The sequence below is a fragment of the Eubalaena glacialis genome, chromosome 4 (genome assembly GCF_028564815.1).
Source record: "Eubalaena glacialis isolate mEubGla1 chromosome 4, mEubGla1.1.hap2.+ XY, whole genome shotgun sequence".
NCBI lineage: Eukaryota > Metazoa > Chordata > Mammalia > Artiodactyla > Balaenidae > Eubalaena > Eubalaena glacialis.
The window spans coordinates 58,276,715-58,295,433 of NC_083719.1; positions in this window are offsets into that span (position 1 = coordinate 58,276,715).

An 18,719-nucleotide genomic window follows, 5' to 3' on the forward strand; every position below is an offset into this window, starting at 1 on the left:
ATTAGGAGGGAATAAGTTTATGATACAGCTTAGGACCTCACAGTGGTCTATGTCTACAAGAGTGGCACTGTAATTACAAGGTATTTTAAAGGGAACATTCTCAGCCAGGAATAATATAATTCCAGTCTTTTTCCCAAGCTGCTCAGTGCCTATGCACAGGAACTTATTAAGCCCTACAGACTCCCAGAATGGGTTGTAAGTATCATTGTATCTTTCAGGCAATAAAAGGAGCTGTGGCCACAGAGGGTGTTGCCTCTGTGCTCCCAGAGTTACCCACCAGGCCACTGGTGCTCCGGTGTGGTCCAGGCCTCCCTGGTGTGGTCTGCAGTGGACTTCCAGGGGTCTGTGGGTTGGTCTCCTGGAGTAGCTATGCTTTGTCTCTGCTTGCGCTCCAGAGGGATTTATAATTTACTTATGCTCTCTCTTCTGATAGTTTGCCGGATTTTAATGCCATTCTTCTCGCTTCCCCTTGTGACGTCGTCCTTGCCCACCCTATGCCTCATTTTTAGGATGTTAAGTTACTGAAGGTGTTAGGTGGCCTCAGTTTTCTCTGGTTCTGACAAAGTAGCCCTTTAGTCTCAAGTGTCAGCTTCTCTGGTTCATCCTGGCTTTTAGTTAACATAATATCTTATGGTGCTGAATTTCAGCCCCATAACTGGGCACAGCATTGCTCAGAAGTTATCTCCTCTTTTAACAACAGCCGTTTTTCTCCTCCAAAGGCAGGTGTTGTCAAGACATCATGCAGGGACTTCCCTGGTGGCACATGGTTAAGAATCCACCTGCCAATGCAGGGGACACGGGTTCGAGCCCTCGTCCGGGGAAGATCCCACGTGCCGCTGTGGAGCAACTAAGCCCGTGCACCACAACTACTGAGCCTGCGCTCTAGAGCCCGAGAGCCACAACTACTGAGCCCGTGTGCCACAACTACTGAAGCCTGCACGCCTAGAGCCCATGCTCGGCAACAAGAAAAGCCACTGCAATGAAAAGCCTGCGCACCTCAACGAAGAGTAGCCCCCACTTGCTGCAACTAGAGAAAGCCCACACGCAGCAACGAAGACCCAAGGCTGCCAAAAATAAATAAATAAATAAATTAATTAATTAAAAAAACAAGAAGACATCATTCAGACTGTGCCTAGTAAAAGGCCAAGAAAGAAGTCCATGAAAAAAAGAGAAATTATTTGTGGATCAAGGCTTGTTATTCAACATCAAGGTTTCATTTTAGTGGAGAGACAGGAAAAGAACATATACATGCCCACCCAGACAGTCTGTTAATAAGCACATTTGTTTTCCTTTGTTATTTCAAAGGCTCTTGAAAGTATACACAGAGTCATATACTCTTTTTAAAGTAGTAACTCTTTGCAAAATTTTACAGAAGCTTCTACCTATTGGCCTAATTTTTCAACGAAAGAACACTTAAACCACAACAACCTGAGAGTCCCAGAACGTTTTCAACTTTTTTTGGTCTGTTTGACAATGAAATTTCACATCTGGGCTGGCAAGCCTGGTGCCAAGTTTTAACCTAATGCACTTTCAAATGGATGCGCTATTAATGTTCGAGCAGGAAGACCCAGGCTCCTAATGGGCTTGCTTGATAGCCCCTCGCCCACAGCTTGCTGCTGTAACAACAGCATCGTCACTCTGCTTAGTGGCCAGTGAACTCGGATTCCTGCTCCAGAGCATCTTCCTAGAGGGAACAGATGACTTCTTCATTCACTCTTTGTCAGTGAGCTGTCAGGCAGGGCCCAAACATCCAGCCCCGCCCATTTATGTCATCTGTGCCAATGTGCTCCCATGAACCTAGATGTGAGACTCATGTCAACACAATCCAGTTTATTCAAACTTGTCCTCTTCAGAGGGCTACTGCTCCCCTATTAATTATGCACATCAACAGTACCTCATCCGAAATCTATCGTAAAGATTCTGGAACAAATAACCCCCCACAGGCTAATGGCTTAAATGTGATCAAGGTTTATTATTTCTTGCTCATATCAAGTTCAAAATATGTTCCCCAATCGCAGCCTGCTCTGCTTCAATGTGGGACCCAGGGACCCAGGGTGGCTCTGCCATCTGTCTCATGTGGCCCATCTGTAATAATCCAGCACAAAGAGAAAGAACAGGGCAAAGCACATCTGGAGGTGTTTGAGGGCCAGGTCTGGAGCATCACATACCACTTCTCCTCACATTTGTTCAGTCACAAGGCCAGACTGAATCAGGAAGAGCCACGAAGGAGGAAGAGGAAATGGGATTGGTGAGCTGGTCCCTGCCCCACCTCGGCTCTAGCCCTAAGGCTTAGCTTTATAGCACCTCCCATCCCCACCCCCTTGAGATGATAAGGGCCTCCAGCACAGGAACTGGAATAGAATCCTGTCTACCCTTCGTACTCATCCTGGTCTCTGGGGGAATGAAAGGATGAATTTCAGCCAGAAGAGTGGTAGTGTAGACACGTTTGATGAATCTTGGACCTTTTGATGGCAAGGACAGATGGTGAGGCTCAACAGATGTAGCTGTTAAGGTCATCTTGTGCAAACTGAAAAAAGATTCTTGTCTTTTCTAATTATAAAACTAATATGCGCTCGCTGTACAAATTCCAAAAAATGCTGAAATTATTTTAAGGAAGGAGAAAAAAAAACCACCCATAATCTCTTTTCCCAAGAGATGCTGACATTTTTCTTGCTTATATATTCTGATGGGATCTTTATGTGCATGTCATTTAAATTAATTTGTGTCTGCAAAACTGAGATCATACTGTATAGTATACACTACATGCAACTTGCTTTTCTACTTAACAGGATACATTAGGAATGTCAATGCATGTAAAGAAAAATAGATCTTCATCATAATTTTTGGCTATATATTATTCGATTGTGTAGACATAGATGAGAATAATTGTATAATACACTTAGCTGAACAGGTGTAGACTGGGTGGTCAATGAGACCTGGGATTATGTCTACTTTATTGATCAGTTTATTCCCAGGGCAAGATATGATGTCTCACTCATAAGAGATGCTCAATAGTGGTCTGAGGAAGCTGACCTCAGCAAGGTGGAGAGCGCCTCTCAGACCTTGGTGTGCACACACATCACATGGGGACCTTGTTAAAACACAGAGAATCATTCAGAAGGTCTAGGTGGGCCCTGAGATTCTGCAATTTCACCAAGCTTCCAAGTGATGCCCATGTTGCTATACATTGAGTAACAAGGATCTAAACCAGTAGTTCTCAACTGGGGGTGATTTTGTCACCTGGGGACATTTGGCAACATCTATAGACATTTTTTAGTTGTTATGACTGGGGTGTGTGTGAGAGGGGGCAGGGGATGCTACTGGCATCTGGTGGACAGAGGCCAGGGATGCTGCAACACATCCCACAATGCACAGAACAACTCCACATAAAGAATTATTTGGCCCAAGTTGTTAATAGTGCCACTGCCAGAAACTCTGAGCTAGTCTTTCTCAAACAGTATTTCTCATCTGAACCACAGACAAAATAATGATTTGTGTGACCATTTTCTCAATTCTCCCAAGGGTGGTACATGACTAGTACTAAACTCTATACGTAGGAGATAAACTGATTGATTACATGCAATGGATGCTTTAGGTAGTTCCAGCTTAATTCTTTTCCAGAACCTAGATTTACTGTGCTGGCTGTGCTGCTATCTTGTTTCAGGGATTAAGGGAAGTCAAAAACTTCACAGTTTCATTTCTCTTCCTCTCTCCCTTCTCCCTCCCTCCTTTCTTCTTTCCTTTCATGGAAAGAGGGATTGGAAATTACTGCTTGCACTTTAGGCTTCTTTGAGGGCTAAAGAAATAACTTATTGGAAAAATAGAGAATGCGTGGATTATTTAGTTGGAGGATATTCATAGGAGCTTTTTATAAAGCCGTGACCCCAATGTATTAGTCTTAACACAGAGTTGCAGCCAATAATGCACAGTTCAGCCGCCAAAAGGTACTCAAGTTCTGTAAAAGAATTTTTTGAACACCATGAAAGAAACAATAGAACACAATAATATTTGAAAACAAGCAAAACTTATATACCTGTTTCCTCCTTTTCTTGATGCAAATGCCCTTCAACTCCTCCACCAGCCTTAACTCTCAGGCCTTTTCTATTTCTCCCCAGTTACTCTTAATTCTGTGTCATAAAAGGCCAAAAGAACCTGCCTTGATGAGAATCATGTTCCTTGAAGGGTACAATAGATAAGAATCTCTATGAACAAAGCCAGAATTTTCTTTAGAAGACAGGGGAGAGGATATAGATAAAGATATAGCTACCGATATAGTATTAGAATTCCTCGGAGAAATACAACCAATATATGTACAAAACAAGGAATTGGTTCACATGATTATGGAGGCTGAGAAATCCCAAGATCTGCAGTCCACAAACTGGAGACCCAGGAGAGCCGATGGTACACGTTCCAGTCTGAGTCCCAAGGCCTGTGAACTAGGAGGACAAATGGGGTAAGTTCCCATCCCAAAGCCAGCAGTCTCCAGACTTAAAAAGAACCGATTTTTCAGATTGAGTCCAAAGGCAGGAAAAGACCAGTGTTCCAGCTCAGCAGTCAGGTGGGAGGAGTTTTTTTGTTCTATTCAAGTCTTCAGCTGATTGAGTGAGGCCCACCCACATTAGAGAGGGCAATCTGCTTTATTCCGTCTACAGACTCAAATGTAAATCTCATCCAGCAACACCCTCACAGACACACCCAGAATAATGTTTGGCCCAATGTCTGGGCACCTTGTGGGCCAGTCAAGTTGACACATAAAAATAAGCATCACAGATATAGATATAAATGTGTGATATTGATAATATAGATGATGTTGGCCCGGTCCCATCAGTGTGCACTTATGAGAGTGTTCTGGGGCTCCCATGAGTGTCTCCAGATGGGGTTACTTCTGCTGACCTAAATTCTTCTGAAGGTTTCCTCCAAAGTTATGTTATTTTGAGCCAAAGCACAATGGTATAATATTGCTTTCCTACAGTGCCCCTCAGAGAAGGGGAGAAAAGTAAAATTTGTAAAAGTTGGGACTATCCCAACTATGATGAGAGGCTCAGAGAAAAGTGACCTTTTTCGGGGCCTCTGCCTAGAGTTGTACACAGAGGTCCTTGGCCAAAGGGAAACCAAACCCCTACTCCTCTCACCAAGCCTGGAGCAGGGACCGTTTTTTGATTGGTCTGCCAAGACGGACGCCTTTTTCTGATTGGTCTGCGGAGACCAATGATTCTGTATAGCCTTGGGCAAATCACTCTTCCTAGTAGGGGAGGGCTTTTTGTAGCAGCCCCCTGTTCCCACCTGGGGAGTGGGATGTAGCTTGGCTTTACTTTGCTGTCCTTTAAAATGGGACTAGTAATCCCCTCTGACGATCTCTCTAAGAATGAAAAGGGCGAGTGTTTTTGGAATGCCCAGCTCCGTGTTTGAAACAGCAGTCACGGCTCAGTACACAGCAGGTGCAACGGGAGGAGGGCGGGCTGGTGAGCTGATGCCGCTGAGGGAGACCGTTAAGGTGGTTACGACTTGTCCTCGGGAGGGGCACAGCCTCCTAGGTTCGACTCCCAGCTAACGCCTTACGGTTGTATGGCCTTGAGCAGGTTGCACACTACTAAGTCTCAATTTTTGAGCTGGTAAAATGGGGTTGTCTGGGGATTAAACTAGATATGCAGGTGACAGACTAACATAGTATTTAACACGAAGTAAGTCCTTCAGACACTTTCAAATCTAAAACACAGTGTATTGATTCTTTAACAGCTCCTGCACATCTTAAGGCAACACGTATTCCAGACTTACTGGAACAAGGGTGGGACCCTGTTTTAAAGGAACCCCTGGGGACTTCCCTGGTGGCACAGTGGTTAAGAATCCGCCTGCCAAGGCAGGGGACACGGGTTCAAGCCCTGGTCCAGGAAGATCCCACATGCCACAGAGCAACTAAGCCCGCGTGCCACAACTACTGAAGCTCATGCGCTCTAGAGCCTGTGCTCTGCAACAAGAGAAGCCACCGCAATGAGAAGCCCGCGCACCACAACGAAGAGTAGCCCCCGCTCGCCGCAGCTAGAGAAAGCCCGCGCGCAGCAACGAAGACCCAATGCAGCCAAAAATAAATTAATTAAATTAATTAAAAAATAAAATAAAATAAAGGAACCCCTGGTCAAAAATCAGGAGACGTACCCTGCTCCTTGCCAGACCCCAAATTAACTAACAGATTCTTATTAGGTAGCAAGTGAAAAGATTCAGAATTCTAAGAAACAGGGATCAGGCTGAACGGATTTTCAACAAACTCTTAAATTGCATGTCTCCTCAAGACATCATTAGGTAAAATTAGTCTTCTGCTGGTAAGACAGCTTGTCTTGAATAATTTCAAAGGTCCAAGTTGATCTGGAGAATCCTCCTTTGAGGAGGTCCTCAGAGAAATAGGTCATCTAAGGTCACGCTCCATGGACACAACCTCAGAACAATTTCTCTCTCTACAAGATGACCAGCTGGCATTACCAATAATGAGGATGACTGATAGAGATGACACCAAATTACAGCCCTTCCCTTCCCATTTGGCACAGAGAGGCACTTCCTCCTTTAATAAACAGAAATGTTACAAAGTAATCAGCATGCCAGAATGATCATTACACTGAGTAAGACATATAGAGGGATGATTTCTTTCACTCCACTTCTTCTACCGTATGTAAGTGATCTAGTGGTCTAGTGGCATAGAATGGTCCCAGCTTGAAGTCCCATGTGCACCTGATGGCAGGTTACCAAGGTTGCATGTTCACCTTGCAGAGGAAGGAAGCATTGTAACTTTGCAGCTGACCTAGCAGTATTGTCACAGGGTTCCTGTCATGAGACCAGACATATTAATGCTCCACAGTGACTCTGATGTGTGGTCACGGTTGAGACCAACAGATTAAAGTCTCTTGGATGCTCAGGATGGTCTCATTCCTTCCTAACATGGGCCGTGTCCTCATTTAACCAAGTTCCTTGCTAGTCTCTGTCACATAGACATTCTGTCCCTTCTAAGAAACTGTGACCTCCATGGGGCCAGATGGCCTCGTTCCTCTGGGCTCCAGGTGTCTGGTATTTACCCTAGAGCAGAGCTGGAGTCCCCACGGTTATGTAAGCCAGGGGCACTTCCAAACATGACATTAGCTAGAGAATATTTGCTCAGCAAGTTAACAGTGTAAATAAGATTAGAGGGAGGCAAGGAGTGGGTTTAAATGTTAAAATGCCTGAGAACAGACTGTGCTTGAGCATCTTAAAAGCATCCATTAATACTTAAGTAATTTAAAATTACTTGTACATGCATCATACCTATTCCACCAGGCCGTGCTTTACTAACCTACATATATTTGTATATATAGCTGGAATAAGAAAGCAGCTGCTTTTCCACTGTTCAAGGATCCACACGTTTCATTTGTATCTCAAACATCCTCAGCGTACCAGCCAGCCTATGGATCCCAATGAAATGACATGACTGCTACTGCCCACGTCTTGGAAACCCCGAACTCCCATTGTTCATATAGTACCTTCCATGGTCCCCCCACGTATGTATGGAATTCACAGAGAGTGCTTACATCCATCTGTGAATCAGCTTAGGGACACTGCTTTCACTGCCTCTGCCTTCCTTGCTCCGCCTCCAAGGGCCCCTGCCACCCGCTGCTCTGACCTGCCTTGGCCTGTGTTGTTTGTGGCTGTGGGCACCTGTGGACCCTGCTTCCCAAAACCACATTCCTGCTTTTGACCTGGACCCTTTCCAAAGGACTTCTGTCCGCTGTCCGGCCAAGGTTCAGCTAATTCACCCCGGCCACCACCAGTGCTATCAGTCAGCACAGGACCGTGACAGCTTCACACTCTCCTGTAAATTAGAAAGGAAAACATTCACTCTCTGTATGTCCCCTTCCGATGGGGGTCCCACAGCATGGTTGCTTGGCCCTCGGATTATTACAAGGTTTATTGCAACACCTGTCAGTTTACACACTCAGCTCCTATTCTTCAAGGAATGGACAAATGCCACCGGGACATCAGGGATGGGAGGATTTCACACCCAGGCACCATGATGCATGTTCCAGAAACATCTACTGTTTCTGGAAGGAGAAACAGTACTCTAAACTGCAGGCAGACCCTGCTGTTGGGTCCGGCTGGCTGGACCATATTTATCCTTTTATTCCAAACAGTAAATTCTCCCTTGAGGAATCTGCTTTTCTCTCTGCTCCCCACCCATCTCCCACCACCTAACCCCTCCAAATACGTCCACACACATTCGAATCCCCTGGGAGACACCATTCAGGCAGCAAGTCACCCTCATGTTAATCAAATAGACTTGGGGGGGTGGAGTGGGTAGGCTGGGGGCAAAAGAAGGTGGGGCGATACCTAGCACATTCCACAATTGAATAAATATTTAGTAATCTCGGATTTTAGCTAGCCAGGACCCTTGTTATTTATGAATTCATTTTAGCATTTTCTTCAATTAGTCTATATCAGGGAGGTCATGCACTTCAGAAGTTTATCTACTTATAAACTTCTAACCTGGGAGCGCTAATAGAAAAACCCAAGAGTGTTGGGATAAAATTTTGAAAAATTAAGGTGTATATTTTCCACTGAGATAATAATTTTTAAAGCTGAAAATGATGAGAAATGACAAGCACTTGCATGTGAGATTATTTATTTAGTACAAGTAATCCCAAAGCCCAGAGACTGAATAATACAATATGTAACATAATAATATAATACTTCTCTGTGTATTTTTCTAAAGGCTCTTAATTCCAAGTTTATTCTGATTTCCCAACTCTGTATTTAGAGAGCAGTTCCAAGAGAACTGTGGAAAAATAAATAGTGAGAGACTAAAGCATTTTAGGTCTAAGTCTTTGAGCACCACCTACGCCCCATTCCTTCCCCCTAAAGAAAGGTTTTCTAGAATGCTTAAGAAGTCAGGAAAAGAGCTACCCAGACTTTGTCTTTGATTCTTTGGTTTTGCCAGCTACAGTCTTGCCCTTCAGATTTTATATTTGCCTTTGGTTTCAACTATCACCCATACGAAAATGATGCTTTGATTTCCATCTCCAACTCTGATCTCTGTTGAATGCTGGATATGCAACTCTCCAGAGCCACACCTAGTCCTTTCCCCCTTCATCTAAAACACAAGGTCTAAAACCAAACCCTCTCATTTCTTTTTTCCCAAACTATGTCTGTTTCCGGACTTGTCCATTTCAGTCAATCGTTCTATATTGTAAGTTCAGTTACTATATGAAAACTTTTCAAAGGATTGGGAGGCTTTAAATATTTTTCAAAAAACTGGAGCCTTTTTAAAAAAGTTGTTTTTTCCCCTAGCCCTGAGCTGGAAGTGTTTCCATTTCTCTCATTTCTCTTCTGAGGGAAGGAACAAAGCTGAACGGCCAGCAGACATGCATGGTGGCTGCAGGAGAAAGCGTGAAGGAAGGCAGCCACCATCTCCGTTGGCTGAGATGACGAGTGAGCAAGGAGTCCAGCACCAGCTGCCATTTCAGAATAAGGTCAGTGGCCTAAAGCCATTGCTCCCACATTCCCAGCATCCCAGGGGAGCAGGAGGTGGGTGTGGTACCTCTCCTGGATGTGATGCAGTGTTTCCAGCCAGCACGGCCACGTGCAGATGGGCACTAAGAATGCAGATGATGTCACAAGCACAGCTGCTGCCGTGTCCACCCTGGGGTTTTCCTCACAGCCTGGCTTATGCCTGGTACTGTAGCTGACTGGACCTGAGCACGTTCTGTTGAAGTCTGAGCACATTCTGTGCTTCCTGATCTTCTCCAGGCCATGCCTTGCGTCTCCCACCTATTTACTCCCAAGAGGGAGGCTGCAGCTGCCGCTGCTTACAGCCTGTTTCCATGGTCTCTCTCCAGGCCAGTGTCAAGAGCGGGAATGTGGACTGACAGCTGACCCTGGCTGGCTCTTTGTCTTCGTGTAGAATGGAACATATCAGGGGGCAGCTGAACTATCTTAACTTTTCTTTTTATATTATTCTCCCAACTTCCAAATTTCTCTTAGTGGCTGAAAGCACAGACTCTGTCGCCAGGCTTTCTGGGTTCAGATCCTGTCTCCACCATTTTACAAGCTGTGTGAAAATTGGGCAGATCACTTAACCTCTCTATGCCTCAGTTTCCTCATCTATTAGAAGGGGATAATAATGGTACTTATAGAATGATTAAGGGAATTAAATGAATTAATATATGTAAAGAACTTAGGAGAGTGCTTGACCTATAATAAATGCTACCTATTCCAATTTGATTACTGAAAAGATGTTCACTCCACAGCAGTGATCCATATCATGATTGAAATTCTATCATTTCTAAGAGAGGTGTTTATTCATAGTAGCAAACATTTGTTAAACACTTTACAATGTTAAGGCAGGACATTCACTATTTCACTAAATCCTGTAAAACAGACAAAGCAGAGGTTTTTGTTATACTCATAGAGGAAGCTCAGAGAGTTTTAATAGCTTGTCTAAGATCACAGAGTTTATAAGTACAGAGTTGAAACTTAAATTTAAGGCCATTTGACTCCAAATTTCATACTCTTTCTACTATATCAAGCTGCCTCAATTTTTTCTAAGACTTTTTTTTTTGATGTGAACCATTTTTAAAGTCTTTATTGAATTTGTTACAATATTGCTTCTGTTTTATGTTTTGGTTTTTTGGCTGCGAGGCATGTGGGATCTTAGCTCCCTGGCGAGGGATCGAAGCTGTACCCCCTGCATTGGAAGGCAAAGTCTTAACCACTGGACTGCCAGGGAAGTCCCTCAAGCCACCTCAATTTTTATTGATCTGTTCCATCAATATTTGCTGAGTAAGGACTTGGTACTAGAACAGGTGAAATGAAATTAGGTGTGATGAAGAAACGGCCACCAAGAAAAAGACAAGTAGACAAACTGATGTACAGCCCTGCACCCAAGAGCTGTCCTCCTCAAACGTATAAAATTTGTTACAAGTTGAATAATGGATTGGATCCACTTACTATTTAAAGAAACTTTTCTAAGAAGGTGCCCTCCTGAATCAGTCAGGGTTTGGTCAGAAAATCATTCTAAATATTTTAGCAGGAAGGGATTTAATAGTAGGAACTATGTGCCTATAAAACTATTAGAAGAGCTTAAGGTGTGAAAGTCACAGAGATCCTCTGCTGCTTTTAGGAGATCACAGAGAGCTTCTAGCAGGCTCTTTAGAAAACAGGCAAATCACAAGAACTCACTGGGAAGCCACTGCAAACCTCATTCACCACTTTCCATAGTCTGCCTACAGCTTCCAGAGGGAAGTAATTCCTGATTCTCTTCTGCTATGGAAATCTCATATCAGTGCCTTTCACTGGCTGCATCTGAAGAAGAACTCTACTGGCAAAGGACTCTGGGAAGTGTAGTTTCTAGGCTTCCAGCTCCTTACTAAGGGAACAAGATTAGAAGGGCAAGGATATTGCTGGGTATCTATAAATACTATACAGTACTCCTCCCACTGACTTGTAAAATGCCTAATGATGGGGATGATTTTCTTCTTCAGGTTGAGGAAACTAGTAATGTTTAATGGAGACAGGTGTCACATTGTCTAGCCCCACCCACATAAAAGAGCTGGAAGTTTTTCCTTGTCACCATCTTAATGGCAAAACCCCATTTTTTGCCATTAAAACCCCGACAGATGCTCTTTGAGGGTATTGCTTTTAGACAATTGGGCTCATATAAAGGAGGAAGTCCATCTGAGTCTCAGAAGATCTTGGGGTTTGGGATGTTGTCACTTGTGTTAGATGATAAATACTTCGGGCGATTTGCAAGCCGAGGTCAGGGGAAAGCCCTCACACTGTGCATCACTCATGTGGCTTCTCAGCCCCGGTGGTGGGTCGTAGTCCCTGGAATGGCGATCTGGAAACAAGCACCTGATCTCTATGCCATTTGTGCTGATCTTTCTACATGCCAATTCTTTCCTCCCTACAAGGTGCTTTGGTCCACTCCCCAGCCTTCAGGAGCACGTGCCGCATCCCATTCTCCTCCTTCCTCCCAACCCTGGCCCAATGTGAGCCTCATGGATAGGGGTCATCAGCTAGGGTCTCTCTCTCTCTCTCTCTCTCTTCCCTCCAACTCCAAGTTAACCCAGTGCCGATTTCCTTTCAGTTCCCAAGGGCTTTTCCTCTCTGGACCAAACCTGCTCTAACAAATAAAAAATGTTGGCTTTCAAGACAATTGTTTCTGGTATGGGCTGCAAGAGCTTACTTTGGAAGTCAAAACCTGCACATCAAATACTTCCCTCTAAAAATATTTCCAAAAACAGACACACACATATACAGTCACTTGATTTATGACAGAGGCACGATTCAATGAGGAAAAGATGACCTTTTTCATCAGTCATGTTGGAACAATTAGACATCTATGTGAAAAAATTAACCTTGACCTTACCTCACACTAAAATATTAATTCAGGATTGACAATAGCCTTAAGTGTGAAATAAATTAATAAATACCCTAAAAGAAAACGTAGAAGAGTATCTTCATGACCTTGGCACAGGTCACAATTTTTAAAAGTCAGGGCACAAGATGGACTAACCACAAAAGAAAAAGCTAAAAAATTAGAGTTCATTAAAATTAAGGACTTATATTCTTCAAAAGGCACCAGTAAGAGAGTGTAACGGTAAGCCACAGACTGGAAGAAGATATGTGCAATACATATGTCTGACAAAAGATTGACATCCATAATATGTAAAGAATTCCTATGAATCAATAAGAAAAAGAAAGATAACTAAATTTAAATATACACAGAGAGAGAGACTTGAGCAGGTACTATGAAAAAGAGAATGTATAAAGGGCCAATAACCATATGGAAAAGTCTTCAATATTATTAGTCATCAGGATAGTACAAATTAAAACCACAGTGAAATACCATTGCACACTTACCAGAATACAAAAATTTTTTTTAAATCGACAAAACCAAGTGTTGACAAGATTGTGAGCAAGTGGAACTCTCATACATTGCTGCTGGGAGTATAAAATGATGCAATCACTTTGGAAACTCCTTGTCAATGTCTAGTTAAGCTAACCATACATTGTTTTCCTAGATATATGCCCAAGAGAAGTAAGTGTTTACATCCAAGAAAAACATTCACAAGAAAGTCCTTAGAAGTTTTATTCATAATAGAAACCAGAAATAACTCAAATATCATCAACAATAGAATGGATAAATAAATGTGATACATATGTTACAGTTATATATGATATATATATCACAAGACATCAAACGGGTATATAAAACAACATTTTAACAATTTAATGTAAGTGAACAAGAAATGGATTATATATATATATATATAAAACTCAGCAATAAAAAAAAGAATGAACTACTGCTCTATCAAACAACATAGACAAACCTCAAAGACATTATGTTGAGTGAAAGAAGCCACCAAAAAAGAGTGTATTCTCTCAGATTGCATTTATATGAAGTTCAGGAACAGGCAAACAGTTCTATGGTGATAGAAGTTAGTATGGAGGTTAACTCTTGAGAGTGGGTGGGTGCTGACCAGGAAAGGGCCAAGGGAGCCTTCTGGAGTGTGTGGGAATGTTTATGTCTTGATCTGGGTGGTGGTTACATGCATATATACATTTGCAAAAATCCACTGAATTGTGTTCTTGAGATGAGTGCACTTACTGTAGGCATGTTATACCTCAACTTAATAAGAAGGGGAAAAGGTCCTATTTAGGAAATTTAAAAGATAAACATCAAATATTTCTGTCTCTTTTTTTCTTCTTAGAACAATTTAAATTCTTCCCCAAGAAATGTGTATACCTCTGACTGACTTGGGGAAGGGCCACAAACGAGAGAGTCTGGAAAAGAAAAGAGCACACATTTGTTTTTGTTGCTGTTTCATTTTTCTTTTGCCTTCTGCTACCTATGGAGAGACATATGTGCTCCAGGATTGGGGGTGGAAGGGAGAAAGAAGAAAGCACCACCAGTCAGGCTGCCCCCTAGAGCCCTCATACCCAGCATCATGGTGTACACACACAATAGTAAATAAACATTTGCTAATTTTCTGATTGGGTCTTTCTAGGCAGACAAAATATACAAACAGCTTATGCAGCTCAATAACAAAAAAACAAACAACCCAGTCAAAAAATGGGCAGAAGAGCTAAACAGACATTTCACCAAAGAAGACACACAGACGGCCAAGAGGCACATGAAAAGATGCTCAACATCACTAATTATTAGAGAAATGCAAATCAGAACTACAATGAGGTATCACCTCACACTGGTCAGAATGGCCATCATCAAAACATCTACAAACAATAAATGCTGGAGAGGGTGCGGAGAAAAGGGAACCCTCTTGCACTGTTGGTGGGAATGTAAACTGATACAACCACTATGGAGAACAGTATGGAGGTTCGTTGAAAAACTAAAAATAGAACTACCATTATGACCCAGCAATCCCACTACTGGGCATATACCCTGAGAAAACCATAATTCAAAAAGACACATGTACCCCAATGTTCATTGTAGCACTATCTACAATAGCCAGGACATGGAAACAACCTAAATGTCCATTGACAGATGAATGGATAAAGAAGATGTAGTACATATATATAATGGAATATTACTCAGCCATAAAAAGAAATGAAATTGGGTCATTTGTAGAGATGTGGATGGACCGAGAGTCTGTCTTAGAGAGTGAAGTAAGTCAGAAAGAGAAAAACAAATATCATATATTAATGCATATATGTGGAATCTAGAAAAATGGTACGATGAACCGATTTGCAGAGCAGGAATAGAAATGCAGACGTAGAGAATGGACGTGTGGACACTGGGGGGAAAGGGAGAGTGGGACGAATTGGGAGATTAGACATACACTATCATGTCTAAAATAGATCGTTAGTGGGAACCTGCTGTATAGCACAGGGAGCTCAGCTCGGTGCTCTGTGATGACCTAGATGGGTGGGATGGGGGGTGGTGGTCCAGGAGGGAGGGGATATATGTATACATATAACTGATTCACTTCAATGTACAGCAGAAACTAACACAATATTGTAAAACAATTATACTCCAATAAAAAAATGTGAAAAAAAAAGTTTAAAAAAAATTAATGACAAACAGAGAAGAAGAAGAAAAAAAAGCCCAAAGAAACAAGTCTGATTGTGTGAAGGTACACAGGCTTATTTCACAAGATGCCCTTGGGTGGACTTCCCCCTTTGATGCAGAGCTGGACGTTGTGCTCAGAGTAGCCCCTCACTCTTAGGTTAGCTTCGAGTGGGTCAGGATAGCTCTCCTGTTGGAGACTCTGGGCTCAACTGATTCTTGCTGCTCTAGCCTGGGAAAGTCCCTTTTATTTAAAATTTCCTGGCAGGCCTCCCACTCCCCCTCCTGCTCTTCTTGGTGGCCTCTGGGTAAATTAGACATTGTACATTTGCACAAGCCGGCATCAGCAGGCAAGCTTATCTCAGTCTGGCTACAGACTTAAAAGTACCTGCACTTTACATTTTGGGCAATCCATCCTTTGTCAATAGAAATGAACATCCCTTCCCATGAACTCCTAATAAATATCTGGAAGATTTCAAGGAATGAACCTTGGCTGACCCACTCATGCACATCTTTGAAATCCCTCCCTTCCGCACTTTCTGTGGAGCTGGGCTAGTGGTCTGAAAACCCTTGAACACTTTTATGAACCATAAATTCAGGGAACTGTGAGTTTGGGGATTTGAGGAACAGATTTCGGGAAGTAGCAAGGAATAATCATGTTTTGGGTCATTTCATCATGGTCCATTCCCAAGAGATTACATATGTTCTCTGCCTGTATCCCTACAGATCTGCATTTCCTGTTGGAAGGAAAGAAACCAAGTCAGTATTTGATTTGCAAATGATATTAATCAAAATTTATTTTAAGTGACAACTCTTGGTAATGTGGGGATAGCTCCATCTTTCACAGAAGATCGATTCTGTCTGTTTGAATGTGCATGTAGAACAATGTATGTCCTCTCTGCATAAAGAATCATCTCATAAATACATATTCCTTTCCCATATGGCACATCTTTTCAGCCCTTGTTATGTGTGCATTCAGAGGAACACCAAGCAGTAACTTTGAGCAGCATGACCAAGTTCATGTTATTTTAAGAATCTAAGGGTTTGACCTCAGTTCAGAGTCATACTGAAAATGGATAGGTTCTATGTCTTGCAATTGTAAAATGGGAATTCTTTGCTTGATGAGTTTATTTCACCATTGCTATGGGATGGAATAAGTGACGATAGTGATAATTAGGGAGAGAATCATTCATTTTTCTCCATGTAGAATTTACAGAATCTGCAGGGTTTGGGTTCTAGCCTAGAAGTAGAATCCTCTGGTGCTTGAACTTGTTTATTTTGGTCAAAAATGTGACTACAGGGGAAAAAGGATTAGAACATTCTTTGAACGACTTCCAAAAGCATCTTAGACATCAAAAGGATTATATGAAGCAACATTTTACTGATTTAATGTAAATGAACCAGAAATGGATATACTGCATTTCCTTTAGAGGTACACAGGGCTTAAAATTAAAGGGGAAATGCTTACAGATAGGATTTCTGACTTTATTAAATCACAAATGTTTCTAAGACCAATCCTGTGCTGGATAAGATTAAAACAGAATTGCTTGCTTTTCCTAAAAAATAGTAATCTGTTATATTTTTAACTCATAGAATTCCATATTAGCTAACAGTGTTTAAATACAAATCATCTCTACCCATCATTGAAAATGCTGAGGCTCCCATGGCAACAATAGATTTCATTTTTTTCATGCTCAATAGCGACATTGTAGCAACTCTGAAAAACAAAGACTGAAATGTGGGTATCAGCAGAAATTCCAAGGATGTGTCAAGGTGGAGGTCGCAAGCTCATGGCCCATGGCTGAATCTATTCCGCACTCATGAATTATTTAGCCCAGAGAGCATTCAAAATGTTTTTGAATTATTTGCCAGCATTGAAATAATCTGCTGATGGGATCAAAAAGTCAAGATTTCTGGTTTCTCTGGACAAGTAGAAAATCTGGTGCCAGGGACCTTGATTGCCCCCTGGCCACATTGGCAGAAGCTGAAGCCAGGCTGCCTCTTCAGAAAGTGAGTTCTCCAGTTTGCCACAGTCTCTCCTGAGCTGCTTCAAGCAGCCAAATCACCTGGCCCTTCTAGGCTTTGAATGTGAACCAAACTGAAGAATAGAAGTAGAATGCAACAGCCCCTGAAAACTGCACCCTTCTTAAAAAGATACAGAGCACTTCTGCTCTATGCTCTTTAAATACCAACTTATTCAAGGTTATTTTGAATAATTCTCAAATGCAGGTTCTTTCCTTTACTGACCCTCAATCCCAGATCTCCCAGTTTACTGTTCGTAGACCCTCCATGGAAGGGGCAGGAAAACCACAGGGAGCCATATCTCTGGTCAGTACTTTAGCTCAATTCAGCGAATAAAAGAGATGTCCCTTGAAACCAAAATTGAACTATGGCATTAACTATGACAATTATTTCTCCAAGTTCTAGCCTCAGCCACTGAGAATTGGGAGCTACATATTCCACTGGGTTATTTAATTATTGCCTGGAATCTTTGGTAAACACAAGATAACAATTGATTCTGTTGGTCCAAGTTTTTAATTGATTTAGACATTGTCCTAAGGAGGGCAAGATAATGAGGTCAAGAATGGCATGGACCATTTACCTATTATGACCACAGACAATACCCTTAAATCAAGCCAACCACCTTGCCTAAGTGAATTGCTTATTATAAGGAAAGAAGTGGTTAGAAAGTGTACCTGAATCACTATGCAAACCCATCATCATTATGAATAAATAACTAAAAATACACTTGTAAGCAGAGAGGTGTCATTTATACTTGCTTCATAACCTTGATTTGAGTAACATGGCTAAAACTATGCAATATGTCCAGTTATAACTCATAAGGCAGCCACTAATTACATCCTAGAATCAGTCCACATAATAGAAGGATGACACAACCCCGGGGTTATGACTTACAGCACTTAGGTCAAGCTGACACTTGATTTCAGTAGAACCTGGAGGTAAAAACAAAAAGTCGATGCCCAGAGTTTGCCAAGATTCACCTTCCTGGCATGACAAGAGTCAGCATTCAGTCCCGAACTCCTTTCTCTCCAACTAAAACTGATGCAGACAAGACTCACTGTCAGCCCTGCCATGAGAGGATACAGTTATCTCCTCTGCTTCTTCTCGATCTTTTTTGTGTTCAAATCTTACCACTACTGCTCTTCAAACAATTCTTTGGAATTGCCTCTTCTCTCCATTGTGCAAAACTCAGCTGAGGGGCAGACCTTGTTGTCCCTTCTTGATGAGAATCCCGGGGGCAGGGCAAAAAATTTGGTGTGGAAGTGAGTCCCTAAGGAGATAAGTAGCTGTGATTTGCCGTCATAATTGATGACATCTGTTTGCTTCCCCACTCCAGATTTATTCAAGAAATATTTATTGACTATGTATTCCAGGCCAGATAGAATTCCTGAGCTATGGCATTTAAATTAGTTCATCAGCTATTTCTCAATATCTCTGGGGATGGAGAATGAAACCCTCACTCTGCAACCCTTGTTAGTACATGATCTTCCACTTAGTGATATACTTTCTCATGACTAGTCAAAAATCTTCCTACTTATTCACAGCATATCTGTTGACTTAACAATACTCCTTGTCTTTTTTTTTTTTCTGTTCCTGAAAATACTTTTCAAGAACATATCATGGGTAACAATCAAGTCATCATTTGGAGGCCCTT